This window comes from Gallinula chloropus, assembly GCF_964237585.1.
Source record: "Gallinula chloropus genome assembly, chromosome: 3".
Lineage (NCBI taxonomy): Eukaryota > Metazoa > Chordata > Aves > Gruiformes > Rallidae > Gallinula > Gallinula chloropus.
In genome coordinates, this window is record NC_140087.1 from 23,156,411 (window position 1) to 23,174,906 (window position 18,496).

Below are 18,496 nucleotides of genomic sequence, written 5' to 3' on the forward strand. Positions count from 1 at the left end.
GAAGGCACACTGAAGGGGAGGATTTGAAGTGTGTGCTGTGTCAGCTCAAGTTAGGGCACCAAGCACACACACGTGGCGTCACTTCAGTCTTGTGAGCAAGTTGTGGTGAGAAATAGCAGAGAGAAGGAAAAGCCATGGCAGCCCTTTGCAGGCTGTGGCAGGAGGAGTCAAGATTTTTCACAGCATAGGCACAGGTTTATATGGAAACGAAAGGCAAGGCACCTTCTCTTCTATGACAGTTATCTGTGGGAAAACCGGGACTGTCTCAGTTACATGGAGTCAAATGCTCGATTTTGAGAGCTGCTGGGAGTCACTCCATCCATACCAGCTTTGGTGGAAGCCGTGGCCAGAGGCTGGACTGCAGCAGTTGGGAAAACTACAGCGTGCAGGTACACTGTTTACAGGGAATGCCTGTCTGGTCCTGGTCCTGGTCCCAGTCCCAGTCGTGGTCTCAGTCCTGGTCCTGGTCCTGATGTGGGAGCCTTGAGTGCTCTCAGCATAACTGCTGGCCTCAGTGAGGCAAGTCATCCAAGCTATCCCCAGTGGGAATCTCTGTTGTGTAATTTGGCAGTGCTGCAGGCTTCTTGTTTGTGCTCTTTTTCTTTTTCATTACTTGCTGTTTTGTCTTGGTTGGTTTTGTTTTAATACACTCATGCTTGCAGATAGTGTGGGAGGGAAGGCAGAGGTGGAAAGTTGGTAGCTTTTGCAATATTTTCAGGAAGGAGAATTCCTAAACAATTTTTTCCTTAAGTAGAGTAGGCATGACATACCGTTTATCAGTGTTTGCTTAACAAGAAAATTTGACAAAACACACTGTAACTGCCCCATCTGACAGCTGCCTCACTGTCAGCTTCAGAAGTTGGAGCACCAGGGATGCCACAGGGCATTGGTTCCAGCAAGGAGCCTGGTTTTGGCAGTGCCTTTGGCATGGAGCTAAATGAATCAGCCTAGTTCTGCTCTCATGTGTGACATATATTTCCATGTAAAATGTCCACCTGCCAGATGCTGTCAGGGTTGCTAACAATTCTTTGCCACATCCAGAGAGCTGTTGCTTCCTCATGGGTTATGTGCAAAAAGTAAAGTCAACTTTTAAAGAATTTTTTTCTGATGGTTTGGGGAAAAAATGAGAAGTTGTTTGGTCTGGGGAAAGAGAGGAAATCTTTTAGAAAATTTAACTCAGCTATGATGAAATTCCTGTGTTGTTATGTGGTGTGTAACCAACCTCTTCTAACAGCCCATTCCTCATATAACCCGCAGCCCTGCTCAAGTGCCTGCCCTCTGGAATCTCAGCTAACTCCATAGCTACACACTTGTTACCACGTCGCAAATGCATTTATATGTCATGGCCCTGAACTGTAGACGCTGGAGACACTCACCAGGGAGCAAAGCAATGCTTCCAAACATGTAACCCCAGAGGATCCTCTGGGTTTCACTCCTCCTGCCCAGAGCTGCTGCCTGGGACTGCCTGCTCAGAGGCTGGAGAAAAAAAAAAAGAGAGTTCAGTTCAGTGTTCAGTTGAATGGCGGGTTCAGCTTCACAAAGAGTTGGTGAGAGGCTTTCTGGGCTCTTGCCGAGGTCTGGCGGAAAGGGAGGATGTTTTTAAGGGGGAATGCCCAGTGGGAAGTGAACAGCCTGAACTGATGATGGACTTCCCCCATCCCATCCTGCCTTTGCACCGGGGTTATTCGGACATTCTCAACCCTTACGTTTGCACATGTGGAGTTACAGAAAGTTCCATGTAGAAAATCTGTCCCACCCTTAGGTAATCAGATATGCATAAACTGACTGCTTAATTTTACTATTAGCTTTTTCCATCCAGCTGACAGGAGGCTGCTTTGCTGCCGTGCAAAATTATTGAGACAAGCTCGCAGCACAGCATTAGTGGGACTGGAAGTATCCATTGCTCCTTCTTTCATTTGTGAAGAACTTTTGCAGCCTTTCTTAGTCCCTTCATTCCCCAAGTTTCACCCAAAACCGGCTCCACACATCTCTACGCAGACCGCCTGGGCAGGTGTCTCCAGTCCCATCACACTTGGATGGTGTCCTCCTTCAGCTGCGAGCTGAAGCAGACTCATTAGCTGTAGGGTGTTACTAATTTTGATGGAAGCAAGAGATGTAAAGTGACTGCAGCCCTTTCTGTTCAACACCCCACCCCCCTCCACAAATGCAGTCCTCCAACTAAGTGTACTGGTTATGTATAGCTGCTAAATACTTTGGGACAACTTAAAAGCTTGTCAGAAGCTGCACTTGTTCCCTTGAACAAGAAACATACTACCCCCTGGAGTAACTAATAAAAAGAAAAGGTTTCTTTTTATCAAGTTCTCAAATCTTGTGACTAACAGATTTTAAGTGATGAATGTTAAGCAAATACAACAATGAAATTAATTCTGGGGTTTTTAATAGGAAAAAAAAAAGCTATTTTAGACAAACAGTGGGATTTCTTTTAAGTGTGTTTAAACCTGGAGTTCAGCCCTACCTCCATTCCCCTCAGAAGCCAGAGCCCAGACTGATTTCTAAATGTTTACCTACTTGTTTACTCAGAAATCCAGCAGGCTAATCTCCTGGAAATAAAGGCCAAATAACACATTTTCCCTCCCTTGTTCTGCCTTTATTTCACGGTATCCGTGCCAGCTGCAACACAGCAATGGCTTAACTTTGCCCCCTGTGGTAACCTGAGGAGGTACCTAGGTTTCACAGACGGTAAAGCAGCCAAGTACACTGCACAAACCGTAATGGCCAGGCAAAAAGGCTGAAGGAAGACATCTTATTCTGGGAACTTGTGCTTGGGCTGCCCTGAGGGCAGAGCACCCTTGCCATGCTGAACAGAGGGTCTGCAGAGGTATCACAGGGCTTCCTGGGCTTTGACCTGCTCCCTGAGCTACACCCCAGGCCAAAACCACTGTCTCAGGGTGACAAGATCTTTGAGAAAAAACGTTCCCGGTAAGTGGAGATGTGAAATATTTTACCCTGATGTCTGCTGCTTGACATGGCATTTGTGGGACAGATGCTTTACGGTGTCATCAGTGGCCAGCTGATACTGCAAAAGTGATAGAGCAGCTGGCAGTCCAAAACCACTGCTCAGCAGGTAGGAGAATCTGTTTTCACAGTTGTGTCTGAAAAGCTGAGGCACCAATGCTATTGGTGTTAACTGGAGGTAACTGGCATCCCAGAAAAGGAAGGAACTGGAAAATAAAATGGTTCCAGCCAATGAAAGCAAACAGAGGGAGGGAAAGCAAACAGTCTGTACTGGTTTTGCAGCCAAGGTGACCATAAAGGGATCTTCTGAAACACAGCGACTGCGAAACCCTTTGTGACTGCAGGGTCCTGGTCCCACAACCCCATACCCAATCCGCTTCCCAGCAGAAGTACACAGGCAAGCCAGCAAGCCACCCTCCCAGCAGTGCAACAGGCAGGATAAGGAGGAGCAAAAGGGAGCGTGCTTCGCTCTGTTAGCACCTTGCCTGCGTATGCAGCTAAAGGAATGGTGTGGGGGGACTGAGAATGAGAGGTGTCTGTCAGAGCAGGGGGGCTGCTTGGGGGTTTGCAAGGGATTGTGCTCCCTCTGCTCGTCTCACTGCTGCTTGGGAAAGGAGTCCTGCTGACACTGGGGTTGGGGGGGGGGGGGAGGGAGGAAGATGGCAAGAAATGTTCCAGAAGGGAAAAAAATCCCAAGCGCTGGGATAGGCACTGACTTAATGCTTTGAAGAGCACAAGCCCCAGCCCCACAACTGGGCAGAAGGTCATGAGCTTCAGGAGAAAGAAGTGTGGAGAAGTAAAAAAACAACGAACCTCAAAAGCAGCAGAGGGTCAGGAGCCAAGCCAGGGTATGAGTGTAACCCCATCATGAGATTCCTGTTGGTTTTGTCCACGTGCAGCTGGCAAGAAATCATCTTTTCTGATATTTTCTCAACTCCTTGCTTTCAAAACTGTCCAAACAGTTCAGAATTAGAGGCCTGATTAGGCTAGAAATCAGGGTAAGACAAGGGTGGGTATTAACATTAAATTGCTGAATAATCTGCCCAGAAAAACCTGTGACGCTGAGGTGGGCATTTCTAAAATCTCAGTTCATGATTTGCATTTGTCTGCATTTCCAGGGATCTCATAACTCTAAACTGTGACTGTGGAGAGACAGGAAAGTTGACATTAGGCCAATGGGAATGAACTGAGAGCTGAAGGGCTTTCTGAATGAGCTTTCTCAGGCCATTTTTGTCAGAGTTGATGAAAAGATTGTCTTACTTCCCTGTAGATTTTATGACTCTCAGAAAGAAGATAGTAAAACTCTCCCAATTAATTTATTCTAAAATGTAGAAATAGAGCTTCTCAACAAAACTATGGAGAAGATTTTCGTGGCGTAACAGCTGAAGTTAAGTTGCCTTTTTCTGTAGTTGCTGAGTTTTGCTTTGAGAACTAACAGCTCGCCCTTCGCAGAAGAGGTTCCTAAAACAGCCAGCTCAGAACAATGGGAAGGATGAAAAGAAGGAAAGCGAGATGGAGGGCAAAGAAAGAAAGTAAGCAAAAGCACCAAGAAAAACATACCATTTACTCCAGAAAAAAAAAAAAAAGCACTTATCTAAAAAAGCACGAGTAGCCTTTCCCATTAGTGTTGACGCATTGACACCCACACATAAAGGGGGGAAATGTGCCAAAACTCCAGTCAGAGAGCAATGAAAACGGAAAGAAAAAGACGGAGAGAACTATGTCAAGAAAGTTAAATGATCTATCCTTGAGGAATCATGAATATAGAGAAGGTAATTGTTATTACTACTGTGCTACAAATGAATTGTAATTTAGGAGTCAGCTTTGCAATGATACTTTTTACAAATGTAGGATAAATTTCATAAACACGATGTTTCGGCTTGGCCATCTGTGTCATTTTGCAAATGAATAAACTCAACATAAATCCATAAATGGATAATGGTCAGTCAGTAAAGAAATAATATAGTCTAATGTCATATACCAAATTCACAGCAGAACTGAGAACACAAGTGTCTCTGTTCTGAGTCCTGTGGTTTCTTCCTAAGCCATTCTCTTCGTGTTTTGTTCGTACTCTTTGAGAGGCGCTGATTTATAACAGTGTATTTTTAAAAAGTCTTTCAGGAAAGTTCTTGACATCTTTGATAAAACAAATAATAGAGTCCAGAGCTCATTGCGCTTCACAACTCACTCCAGGGTCTGAAAAACACCTGCTGACTCACCGCACAACCATCTATTCCCACTGCTCTTCTGTTAGCATCTTCTTTAAAAGTACACTTTAAAAGTACAATGTGGCCAGGGTGAGCAACTTGAAGAGCTATGTTTAGGCAAAAACTTAAAATCCACCTGAAGGTCAGACTTGGAGGTTGCAAAATACAATACAAAAAGAATTTAGATGAGAAAACAAAATAAAAACTCCATTTTACTTCATTTTTCTACTTCCATGGCAGTGTAGCCTTTCCACCAAATAAAAGGAAAGGTCTTGAGGCTTCTGGGTAACTTGAAAGGCCACTTGTAATAGTTCTTTCCTGTTTGCTTCAGATATTTCAAACGTACCTTTTTTTAATAAGCCATAGAAACAGCATCCCCGCACGTTTGAAAGAAGATTGTCCATCTGAAACAAAACCAGGAAGCAGGGATAAATGAAAGCCAGAAAATTTAGTGAAACCACCTGTACAAATTTTATCCAGTTCATTATCTTGTAGGAAATGGAAAACCAGTTTCTCTACTCAACTGAAATTTTTATGGCTTGATTTCTCTCTTACCTGCTGTCAAGACCATTCTGGAACTGGTGGAGAAAACCCGGTATGAACCAGTAAGAAGTACATCAGAGCTATAGTTTAAATGTCTTTGTTAGTATCCCTGTTTTCTGTAATCAGAGTCAATTCAACCAGCTGCTTCACTGGCAGAGGCTGAACTTGAGCCTGAATTTGGAAGAAGCATCTCAAAAAAACAACGAGGTGGGGGAACAGCGAGCACCTGGCCCTGTTTTCTCCCTTTGTTTCCAATGGAAGTGTGCTGTCACCTACATGGTGCAACACCTGCCAGTGCATAGTCCCCTGGCAAGGGGAGCCAATTAGTTATATCACCCACTGCCTGAAATGTGTGGGTTTTTTAGGAATTTCCAAACGAGCTGACAAAAATGGAAGCCCTTTAGATCACTGCACAGTGGAAAAAGGGGTTTGCTCTTTCCCCCTGTGGTGAATTGTTAAAAAAGTGGAAGCTGAAATTCCCTTTGCCTGTTCCAATTAAGGGAAGGGAAGTACATTGCTAAGAAAAATGTGAGCTGCTGAAGTGTGTTTTTTTTGTTGTTGCTGGGAAACATTTTCTCCCGCATGGAATATGTCAGTCACACAGGAAATGCAGTCATTTTCATGGTTTTAATTATTTCCACTGAGAAAGTGTTTTGTTTTCTCCTGAAAATCTTGTTGCAAAAATAAACAACTGAATGTCATTAACGCCAGGCTTCAACTTCTAGCCAGTTTTTGACCGCAGTTGGCAACCTGAAAGCAGTTTTACATGCAGTCATTAATACCAAATGTCTGGGTAAAGCTTTCTGAAGGCCATGAAAATTTCCAGATTGTTGCATGCAGGCAGGAAACAAAACTGTCCCTCAATGCACTGGTCAGTTCATGTTTACCTGGTGGGAGTAAAGAAGTAAGCAACAACGGTATGAAAGGTTTAAGTCATCCATTCCCCAGAGCACCTCTCACCTGAGTTTGTAGGTAGCAAAGATGGTCTTCAATGGACAGGATATGTTTGGAGGTGTCCAGGGGAAATTCGGCCCTTTTACATCCTCAAGCTGGTCACTCCAAGCAGCTGAGAGTTGGTAGCCACCTCTGGCAGATGCACAGCAGGGGTTTTGCAGAGCAGGCATGAGGAAGAGGAGAACAGGAGGCAGTGCCGTGTTACAGGCAGGCAGCAGAGCTGTGACCGTCTCCACATTTCTCCTCAAGCAGAAAGACAAGTTTTCCCTTCCCTCCCACCGTGATGGTACCCTGCCAGAAGCTGTCAGTGTCACAGTCTGTGCACTCACCAAAATTCAGTCTTTTGAAACAGGTTAGGGGAAGAAATACTGAGCTGGCAGTGCTTTGACAGAGAGGTGCCAGCGGTGTTTCCTTCCCCAGCTGCGTCAGCTCCATGGGTCAGGTATGCACTTTGCTGGCTGGGAGGCCAGGGAGGAAGCAAAAAGATGATTTCTCCCAGTTGCTGTGAGGAGGAAGTGAAGGGCATCTGGACACCAGCCCTCTGGCTCCTCAAACCGTCTGACATAGCCCAGGAAGGCAGGCTTTGCCTGCATGGGTAATAGCTGCTTTGTTATCTGGCACACATCAGTTGGGCTTGCACCTGTGGGACCCCAGGGACCTCCTTCGGGAGGAAACCTTGGTGGGACTGTGGTGTCAGAGCAGATCCCTGCCCTACACCCTCTAAAGCACTTGGTGCAAGTTTCAGCCCGTGGCAGTTCCAGAGCTGGCATTTGCTCTTTGGTCATTTGTGGGTTTTTTTTTCCCTTTTTTTAAAGCTCAAGGTACATATCACTTCTGGTAAAGCTGATTTAGTGATCTCCAGGGTGGAAGCAAAACCTCCCCTGTAATTTTCTTTTTAGTCTACTCCTGTGATTCTTACAAAGGACTTCCCAGAGCCACTGAAGACTGCTGGTAGGGGGGCTGATGCTGCCTCCCTCCCTGCCGCTGTCACAGGCAGACACAGCCTTGTGAGAAGACAGCTGCTGCCCATCACCAATACCCCTGCCATGGCAGCGCAGCTGCTTGGCTGAGTTACTGCAGTGAAACAAGAGACGTTAGCATCAGGACTTGGAGTTCCCTGAAGCTTACAGAAGTCCTGGTACACTCATTTGGCTTCTCCATGGCATTGGCTGCCAACCTATGAGCAACTCTGTTCATCAGACACCCTTCTCCCTCACTTCTCATTCAGACTCTGTTCTGCTCAGCTTGGCTTAAATTTCTCAATTTCTGACTAGTCACTGAAGCACCAATTATTTGAATCCTCACTGATGGAAGAGGCATTGGCAAAGCTCAAGAGGTTGCTGGTGGTACATCTTGTTCTGTGCAGGAGACAGACAGTGCCCTCAAGAGCCACCACGCTGCCTCTGAGCAGGAACGTCTCCAAGAAAGGGATATCTGAGATTGGGTTCACAGCAGACAGGATGTACACAGTTAGGCTTGTCAACGAAGCATTTGCAAAACATGGGGATGGTGTACTCTGCTCCTGGCATGAGTACTGCTGATGGGGCTCACCTGTCCCATAGAGGAAAGCGGATCCTTGCTCAGGAGATGGCAGGGCTCATTGATCGGGCTTTAAACTAGTTAGGAAGCAGGAAGGGGATATTGCAAAGGCTGTTGGGTCAGGCAAGTACTCTGGGAGTCACAACATTAGTTGATGATGGAAAAAGGTAAATGCCAACAGCACAGTGGCAGACTTGAGGATGTTGCTCCATGTGAGAGTAGGGAAAATTCTGTGGGTTACCCTGAGGACTCCTCAGTGGAGCCACTTTTCCTCATCCCCTATTGGAAATCTTGCTGTGGTCTGTTGAGGATACCTGCATTTGCTGCCCCACTGAAATGCCTTTACACAAATGCACGTAGCATGGGGAACGAACAAGAAGAATTAGAGATCTTTGTGTGGTCACAGGGCCATGATCTCATTGCAATCACAGAGACGTGGTGGGACAGCCTGGATGACTGGCACACTATCATGGATGGCTTCGTGCTTTTTAGGAAAGACAGGCTTGGAAGGCAAGGTGGAGGAGTTGCTCTTTATGTGAGAGAGCACCTAGAATGTATTGAGCTCCAGCTGGGGAAGGATGAACCATCCGCCGAGTGCTCATGAGTAAGAATCAAGGGGCAGGCTAGTATGTGTGACTGTTGTGGGTGTGTACTATAGGCCCCCTGATCAAGAGGAGCGGGTTGATAGTGCACTCTATAAGCAGTTAGAAGTAGCCTCAAGATCCCAGGTGCTGGTCCTTATGGGGGACTTCAATTACCCAGATATTTGCTGGGCAAGCAACACGGCCAGTCGTATGCAGTCCAGACAATTTCTGCAGCATGTTGAAGACAATTCCCTGTTACAGATGGTGCAGAAGCCTACAAAGGGAGGGCGGGTGCTGGACCTTGTTTTTACTAACAAGGACGGGCTCGTTAGGGAAGTGAAGGTTGGGGGCAGCTTAGGACAAAGCAACCAAGAAATAATAGAGTTCAAGATCCTGAGTGGAAGAAGCAAGCCAAAAAGTAGGATAGCTACCCTAAATTTTGGAAGAGCTAACTTTGATATCCTCCAAAATCTAATAGGAGCTGTCCCGTGGACTACACTGTTAGAAGGAAAGGGAGCCTGTGAGAGCTGGCTAGCATTCAAACAGCGCTTCTTCCAAGCACAGGAACGATGCATCCCTTTGAGTAAGAAATCAGGAAAGAGAGGCAAAAGACCTGCGTGGATGAGCAAGGAGCTAAGGAGTAAACTCAAAGGGAAGCAGAAGGTCTATGAGCTGTGGAAAAAGGGTCTGAGCACCTGGGAAGAATACAGGAAAGTTGTCAGGGCCTGTAGAGACGCAACTAGGAAGGGTAAAGCCGACTTAGAAGTGAAGCTGGCAACGTATAAAAAGGACAGGGATCTCCTTGAGAGAGTCCAAAGAAGGGCTATGAAGATGATTAAGGGCCTGGAGCATCTCCCCTGTGAGGAGAGGCTGAATAAACTGGGGCTGTTCAGTCTTGAGAATAGAATACTAAAGGGGGATATAACTAATGTCTATAAGTATCTTAAGCATGGAATGCAGGGGGAATCAGCCAGCCCCTTTTCAGTGGTCTGTGGAGACAGGACAAGGGGCAATGGCTGCAAGTTGGAGCACAGGAAGTTCCGCACCAACATGCAGAAAAACTTTTTCACAGTGAGGGTGAGGGAGCCCTGGGACAGGCTGCCCAGGGAGGTGGTGGAGTCTCCTTCTCTGGAGATATTCAAGACCCGTCTAGATGCCTATCTGTGCAATATGAGCTGGGGAGCTGCTCTGGCAGGGGGGTTGGACCCAATGATCTCTCGAGGTCCCTTCCAACCCCTACAATTCTGTGATTCTGTGATGGGTTTGCAGCTAGCTGTTACAGAGGTTAGCTTTTGGTAAGGACATTCCTACTGTGGACGTTGCACATGTGGAGTCAGTGGAGTTACTAACTTGGCTGACGGCTCTAATCGGAGACTCCAGAGCAGCGCTGGGGTGGCTTCTTAGCTGCAGCTACTTTTATGAGAGTAAAGGAACTTGCTAGTTTCTTCCTGGCTTCTCCAGAAAAGTGAAGTACCCTTTTACTTTCTCCATCCTCATCACAGAGAGATCGCACCAACCTTGCTGACTTTCAGGGAAGCTGGTAAGGAGTTCTGGCACTGCCTTCCACGTCTCCTCCTCCATACAGGGAACTCTGTACATTCTCCTCATGCTCCACCTTCTTCACCAGATCTTGTAGGGACCAATACACACTCCACCACCCAAAGAACACTCTACACAGACAGACACATACACAGAGACACAGACTTTAATCCTCTCTTCTGTCTCTCCTCATGCTCAGCCTACCCAAGGGGGCAGAGCACAAAGAGAAGCAAGAAGGGAAACTCAGAATTTATGTTCCCTCTTGCAGAAAAGTCCCCATTCATTACAAGATATCTGACTTCTAAACAGCTCTCCCTGTGGTTTAGGGGTTTTTGTGACTTACACTGTATTTAGACATGTATATCCATGTTTATCATTGTAGGGTTTGGCTCCCTTGCAAACTCTAAAAGTGAGTACACTTGAGCCAGCTCGCAAACTCTTGGATACCTGCCACTGAAATCAGAGGCAACATGTTAAAACGCCTGATTCCTGGATCTTATGATCATCGTGTCTACACAACCTGCCCTCTCAGTTGTAAAAACTTGAAAGCCTGAGTCAGTTGAGTTTCATTCATAGAAACTCAAGAGTGAGAAAATGAATACTCAGCTTTGTTTTTTTTAATTTTTATTTTTAAATGCTATGTTTTATAAGCCAGTTTTTTGATTTTGATTTTCCCAAAGGCATATGAAGTGTTTAATATCTCATCTTCAGCTTTACCATACATGACATTAAAATTCAGGAGGAGAAGCAATTTTATGGACAGATGAGATTTAATCCTTCAGGATTATGACCGCAGGATATACTGACACGGAAGCAGCAGCAGCGGGCACAAACCCCATGGCCAGTGCTCAGATGTGCAGCTCCTTTGCAACACTCTTCTGATGTTCTGGCTTTTGATTTGCCAGTGAGAAGGGAGATCCTGAGCACAACAGTGTTCCCCTGAGCTGGTCTCCTGCATATGTGTCTGCTTGGAAACTCTGTGAGCTTGAGACAAGAGCAGAACCACCTCACTCGTCAAAGTCTCAGCCTCTTCTTTGTCAGATCCTGATTGCTCCCAGAAAACAAGTGATGAGCAACGTGGAGCAAGGGAGATTTGGAGAGAACTTGGAGAAACAGGAGTGAAGCTGCAGCGCACCCCATTGTTCTTCATGGTAGCTGCAGCTGGCCAGGCGCAGCACATGGTCTTGCACCCAACACAGGGCTCTGCAGCCTGTGGGAGCTGCACAGGCTGTCATCGCATCTGTAGAGTGGTGATTTGCTTTCAGGTTTGGCATGGCTGCTTTTAGAGATCTCCCACATCATTCCAGCCCTCCAGCTTCGTTTCCAAGTGCCTGGTGGATCAGAGTGAGGTTTGATCCCTGTGGGTTGCCGTGGGTTCAGAGAGGAGAGACCTCTGGACGTCCCATGGGGGTAGGGGCCACCCTGATTCCCTGTAGACATGAGTCCTGCCTGGGAAAGAGGAAGGTGGGGAGCAATTCACAGATGTCTCAGCAACAGTCTGTGTTGTATGTGTCCCCCCTGACCCTTCGGCCCCCTTAACTGAGCAGGGAGAGGAAGCAAACAGCACCTCCTGTTTAGGCTGAGTCTACTGATGATAGGACAGGTTTGTTTTAATAAATATTTATATGTGTTCTTTATGTTTGAGTACTGTATAGGTTTATTCATGCACAAGGGTACCTAGAAACACTATTACAAAAAGCAGTTTCCCTAAAAATTCTAGATGGTACTGGAAAATATAAAAAATCTCATATGCCTGCATTAATCCATGTTCACAACATTCCAGTAAGATGAGTGATCTCTGCTTTGGGGGTTGAGAGACTGACTGGGATGTATCATTTTAAGTCTGAATACATCCCTTAAATTTGGAGACTCGGTCTGAGAAACCTAGAATCTGTCCTTGTCATCTAGGATTAAACCAGTCTTAATATATATAAAGGTAGTTGCCATTGACTTTGTTCACACATGGGAGTCTGGCACACAGCTGAAAATAAAGCTTCAGGATCTCAGATCACACAAAGAGAAAAAATAAATCTGACAGTATCCTCTGTAGGCCATCTACTCAACCTTCCTGCCCTGAGGTCATCTATATCAGCCTTCCCTGGGAATCCCTACTGCTAAATCGTTTCTGTCCATCCTATTCTTCAAAATCTCTAAAACCAGAGATTTCCCTGTCTTCTAAGGCAGCTCTCTTCCAATACCAAATTATGCTTATGGTTAGATTGGTGTATATACTAAACCCTCAGTACTACAACTAGTCCATCTTTCCTTGCTTTGTCCATGGGGCCCACAAAGAACTGTATATTCCCCTGCTCTTTGAAAACGTTGAATATCTGCTGCAGGGCCCTGGAGCCCTCACTGTCTGACACCTCTCCTGGGGGAGTGCTGCTCAGAGGCCTCAGGGGAGCTGAGTAAGGCAGAAAAACTTTTCATGTGTCTCTTATGCATTACTTTTCTGCTTTTATGTCCCAGATGTGATGCTCAGACCAGTGTTACTGCTCATGAACAACTTGGGGTATGCTACAACCCCACTTCCTTTTCTGCAGAACAATTATCCATTCTGCCCGGTCCCATTTCATAATTTTCTAACCAATTACTCTTATTTAAATGTAGGTCTTTGTGATCCTTCTTAATGAATTATATCCCACATGTCTTCAAGTCACTATACTAATCTGTCAGTCTTTTGCCCTTCTGTGTGCCTGCAGCTCCTCTCACAGATGGGTGTTGCTTGTGGTCTCCCACACAAATTTAATACACGTATCTGCTAATGACATGAGTAATGGAGCAGAAAGCACAAAAGAGAAGCAGACACAGGGCAGACCACTTTGGAAATGACAGTGGAATTTTTTTTCCATTTTAACAGTGATTTGTAAATAATTATTTAAGTAGAGTTCCCACCATAATTATCGTCCAAGCATTTAAGAAACAAGGCAGCTGCAAAAGAATAAACTACCATGGAAAATCTGGTGTGACTTCCCCAGCATCAGGTAGCAAACTCTGTGTCACAGGCTGTGATTAGAGCCCAACTTTTACCTGCTTCCAGGATGGGGCATTGCTTGGGTGCCCATTCAGTTCAGAGCTGCCCGGGGGTGGCTGGCTGTCATGGTTTTACCCTGTCCAGAAGCTGCTCATTCACCCCACCTCCGTGGGATGGGGAGAACCAGAAGAGTAAAAGTGAGAATGCAGACAGTTTAATAGGTAAAGCAAAAACCACACACTCAAGCAAAGCAAAAGCAGGAATTCATTCCCCACTTCCCATGGGTGCGCAGGTGTTCAGCGACCTCTGGTAAGGTAGGGTCCCATCATACATGACAGTTAATTGGGAAGATGTGCATCTGAATCTTCCCCTTCCTTCTTCACCGAGGTTTATCTGCTAAGCATGACATCACATGGTATGGGATATGCCTTTGGTCAGTTGGGGTCAGCTGTCTCTGATGTGCCCCTTCCCAAGTCCTTGTGCATCACCAGCTTCCCCACCCTGGTGGGGTGGGTGAGAAGCAGCAAAGGCCTTGGCTCTGTGTCAGCACTGCCCAGCAGTAAAGAGAACATCCCTGTGTTAGTAACACTTTTCAGCACAAATCCAAAACACAGACCCATACTGAGTACTGGGAAGAAAATTATGGCTATCCCAGGCAAAACCAGCACGCTAGCCAGTGGCAGCTCTCTCCTCCAAAGGAGAGAGGGGCGAGGTGCAGCCCCTTGGGCACCAAGAGCTGGGAAGGAAGGACACACTCGCTGAGGACAGCTCCTTTAGAGGCTTCTGCTTTTAAGTTCTAGCATGAATGTGTGTGTCCTAACTCTTGATTTAACCAAACCTAGACAGGTGTTGGCAAGAAGAAAAAAGCATACGTTCTTGGCACAAAAGTTACCCTTGCTAAATGTCAAGCGATTGGTACAAGGCAGAATGGGGGAGTAATTATGACAGCATTGGGTTTGAAAATAAATATATTTTTAAGCACTGGCAAAAGCAGATTTTTCTCCTAGCATTGTTTGAGGAAAGTGTTTGCACTGAGTTTTCTGCAAGCAGATCTGCAATGCAATGGACTGGCTAATCTGTGGCTGGAGCAGGGTTTTCAAAGCCAGGGCAAAGGGAGGTCAGGGACTGGAAAAATTGGGTGTTGTACCAGGCTGCCATTCTGTCCAGAAAACATGAAAAGGACCTGGGCAGGCAACCAGAGTGCCCAGGGACAGGATGCTCAGCTAGAAGGAAAGATGGCAGTAATTAGTCAGTGCTCCAAGTACTCCAAATAAAAGCAAGGAGCACTTGTATAGTTACAGTCAAGTAGCAATTTTTATAGCCATGGGCAACTACTAAGATTGCCACATATGTTTACGAATGGGAGGGGAAAAAGCAATCCCTAAGTCCTCACTTGAGTCTATTTACTGTGTTGCTGTGTATTTAGTCATCAAGAGCTCTGCCTGTGGCCTGCTACAACCAGCTACAGTGTGCATGGGTGCTTGCAACAGCTATTGACATTCACCTCAGGACATCTCCTTTTTTAGGTTGTGGGTTTTTTTCCTTATTTCAACCAAAGTTGTTGAAATTTAGTAAGACAACAAGCACCCTAAAACAAGATACCTAGCACAAAGCAGTGGGCAACTTTATGCCTAGTGCCACTTACTGGGTGTCCACTGAGGTTCTACCTTTGAGAGACCTACTGCCCTCACCTTCTCCACCCTCTGGTGACAGAGTTGAATGACTCTTCGAAGTTGAATGACATTTAGAAGAGATGTGGAGGAGATTGCCCTGTCCTGGCCCTTACCCTTCTCTTGGACTCCATGGTTAAATCATAGAATCATAGAATGCATTAAGTTGTAAGACACCTTTAAAGGTCACCTAGTCCCTGTAGTAAGAGGGGACATCTGCACCACATCAGGTTGCTCACAGCCCCATCAAGCCTGACCTTGAATATGTCCAGGGATGGGGCCTCCACTACCTCTCTGGGCAACGTGTTCCAATGATCTACCACCCTCATAGTTAATAACTTTTTCCTAATATCCAACCTAAACCTCCCCTTTTATAGTTTAAAGCCATTTCCCCTTGTCCTATTGCTGCATGCCTTCATGAACAGTTCTTCCCCAGCTTGCTTATAGGCACCTTTCAGGTACTGGAAGGCTGATATAAGGTCCCCCCTGGAGCCTTCTCTTCCCCAGGCTGAACAAGCCCAACTCTCTCAGCCTGTCTTCACAGGAGAGGTGCTCCAGCCCTTTGATCATTTTTGTGACCCCACTCTGGACATGCTCCTGGTCCATGTCCTTCTTATGTTGAGGGCTCTAAAGCTGGACTCAGTATTCCAGGTGAGGTCTCACTGGAGAAGAGGGGCAGAATCACCTCTTCATCTTCTGGCCACACTTCTTTTGATGCAGAGCACATTGGTAGCACATGTCCAGCTTCTCATTCACAAGTACCCCCAAGTCCTTTTCCTCAAGGCTTCTTTCCAGCACATTGTATCCTAACCTGTATGGATAATGGGGGTTGTCCCAACTCAGGTGCAGGACTCTGACATTGTCTTGTTGAACCTCATGAGGATCCCCTGGGCCCACTTCTCCAGCTTGTTCTGAATAGCATCCCATCCCACTGGCACATTAACCTCACCACCCAGCTTGGTGTCATCAGCAAACTTGCTCAATCCCACTGTCAATATCATTAATAAAGATATTAAATAGTGCTGGTCCCAGTACAGCCCCTTGAGGGACACCACTTGTCACTGTCTTCCACCTGCACATCAAGCCATTGACCACCACCCTCTGGATGAGACCATCCATCCAATTCTTTATCCACTGAACAGCCCACCCATCAAATCCATATCTCTCCAACTTAGAGAGGAGGATGTTGTGGTGGGCTATGTCAAATGCCTTACAGAAATCCAGACACATGACATCCATGGCTCTTCCCTTGTCCACTGATGCAGTTACTCCATTGTAGAAAGTCATTAGATTGGTCAGGCAGGACTTGCCCCCAGCCCATGCTGGCTGTCTCAAATCAACTCCCTGCCCTCCATGTGCCTCAGCATAGCTTCTAGGAGGATCTATTCTATGATCTTCCCAGGCACTACACAGGTGTCATGTATCTCCATTGTGCTAATATTGATATCATAATCTTCACTATAACATAAATCTATGAGAACTATGAGCTCACAGGAGCAGGTTTTGTATCATTGATTTGGATCTCTTAAGCATGGAAAAGCAAAATAATTCCTGTATTTTGGGGGAAAAAATCCACTGCTTTTGGAGGAATGGGGATTTCTGGAACCATAGTACAGGAATAAAATATTTCTATTTTTCTTCCACTAGAGGTCACCAGCGCAATATTTTTACAAAGAAGACTAAAGGAAAAAGCAGGATAGTTTCAGTTCAAAAGGTTCACTTGGGACTTAACTATGTGATGAATTTGACCAGCTAATCATTCTGAAATAATTGCTTCTGCCAAACTACTTTCAAGAAAATTCTCACACAGATTTCTGCTTTGGGAACTGAAAATTTTTTCTGGGGAAAAAAAATAATCTCTTTAATTCTGTACTAGAGTGTTCACACCATAAAACATAGTTTAGAAAAGTTAGATTAGATAACACCAAAATAAATACCCTGAGCACTTAGTTTGAAATAGTTAAACAAAAATTTAAAGCAGAATATTCACTAATAAGAGAGAAAATTAAAATAATGATTTGAAATCATATTCTGTGCTCCATTTCCCCTGTAAAGAAGCTCAGTAAATGAGGATCAGAGAGGATGTTCTGTGGCCAGACACATTAAAGCAGACTTAGGACTAGCTCTAGGGCAGATATCCCCACCTGTGGCATGTCTGCTGCCTCCTCTCTGCAGTGTGGGGATGTAGTCTGTGGTCACAGCAACAACTTGACCCACTGGGCACACACTGAGCCAGGCATAGCTGGTGCTGTGGTGCCGTGCCCTTGGTCATCCTGCCTGACTTCCCCAGGGCTCAGAGGCTGCGCTCAGCGAGTGTTTGTCACCCCTTGATTGCCAGTAGCACAGCAGCTGGTTAGTATCACGTTTTTGTGTGACATGCTATGCAACATATAGATAATCAGAGCCAGCGATGGCGGCAGCAGCTGTTAAATCGGGTCCATGTCTCTCATGCATCTAGTGACAGGAGTACCCCAAAGGCAGCACCGAAACTGCCTTTCCCCTGCAGCAACCTGAGGCCTCCCACACCTCCCCTCTTGCTTCCCCATGGCAATCTTCAGCCCACGTTTCTTCCCCCAGAGCTCTGTGCTGCAGTTATCTCTGTGTCACTGCAGCAGTGCCAGGGTTGAAGCCTTACTTAACCCCTTACCCCAAGGTCTTGACACGGCCTTGCCTCACCACCTCCTTCTATAAAAGCACCAGGTCATATAGCAGAGCCACAGGCTATGTACAATTGGTTCAGTTGCTGAAAAGTTGTATTTTTCCATGAATAACGCAATTCCAGGCCTCAGTGTGCTTTTCCAGAGGGGAGTAGGGCCATCACACATCCTGCTGCTCTAGGAGATAAGGGCACACAATAGCCTGGAGCTGTGGTGCACAGCCCCTAGCACACCCCCGGGAACTTCACCTTTGCTGACAGACCGGGTCAGGGGCCAGGCAACAGGATAAAAAAAGTCTCTTCCCAGAAAGCTGTGCATTGCTCATGAATCACCTGATATCAATGGCAAACGCCGCTGCCAAACATTGTTCAGCTCCATGAGCGATGGCTTACATAAACCAATGTGTTTATATGCACCTTTGCAGATATTTTCCTTCTCCATGTTCTGCCCCCATCTCTCTGCAAAGCCTTACCCCAGTTATCTCCTTGCCCTTCAGTCCACTTTCAGGTTTATCCACCTTCCTAACTTCACCCCCTTTGTGGGCAGCATATTGGCTGTGCTCCACCAAAGGAGGCAAGGGGCCATCCACCTGCATGAAACTCAGAGCCACGGCAGTACCTAACTTGGGTATGGAGCAGTTCAGCTGCTACCTGTGAGAGAGCAGGAGATGCCAGGCAGTGAGTGATTCATGCTAGGGCACCAAATGTGTTTGCTATGTTACCGTTGGGCAAACTGAGTGTTTGCCAAAATGCAACAAATGCCACTCCTTGCGACACCCAGCTGTGAGATGGGCATGGCACAGAGCTAGAGAAGGTGGTTGAAAAACTTCTAAATGTTGAGGATTTCCTCCTAA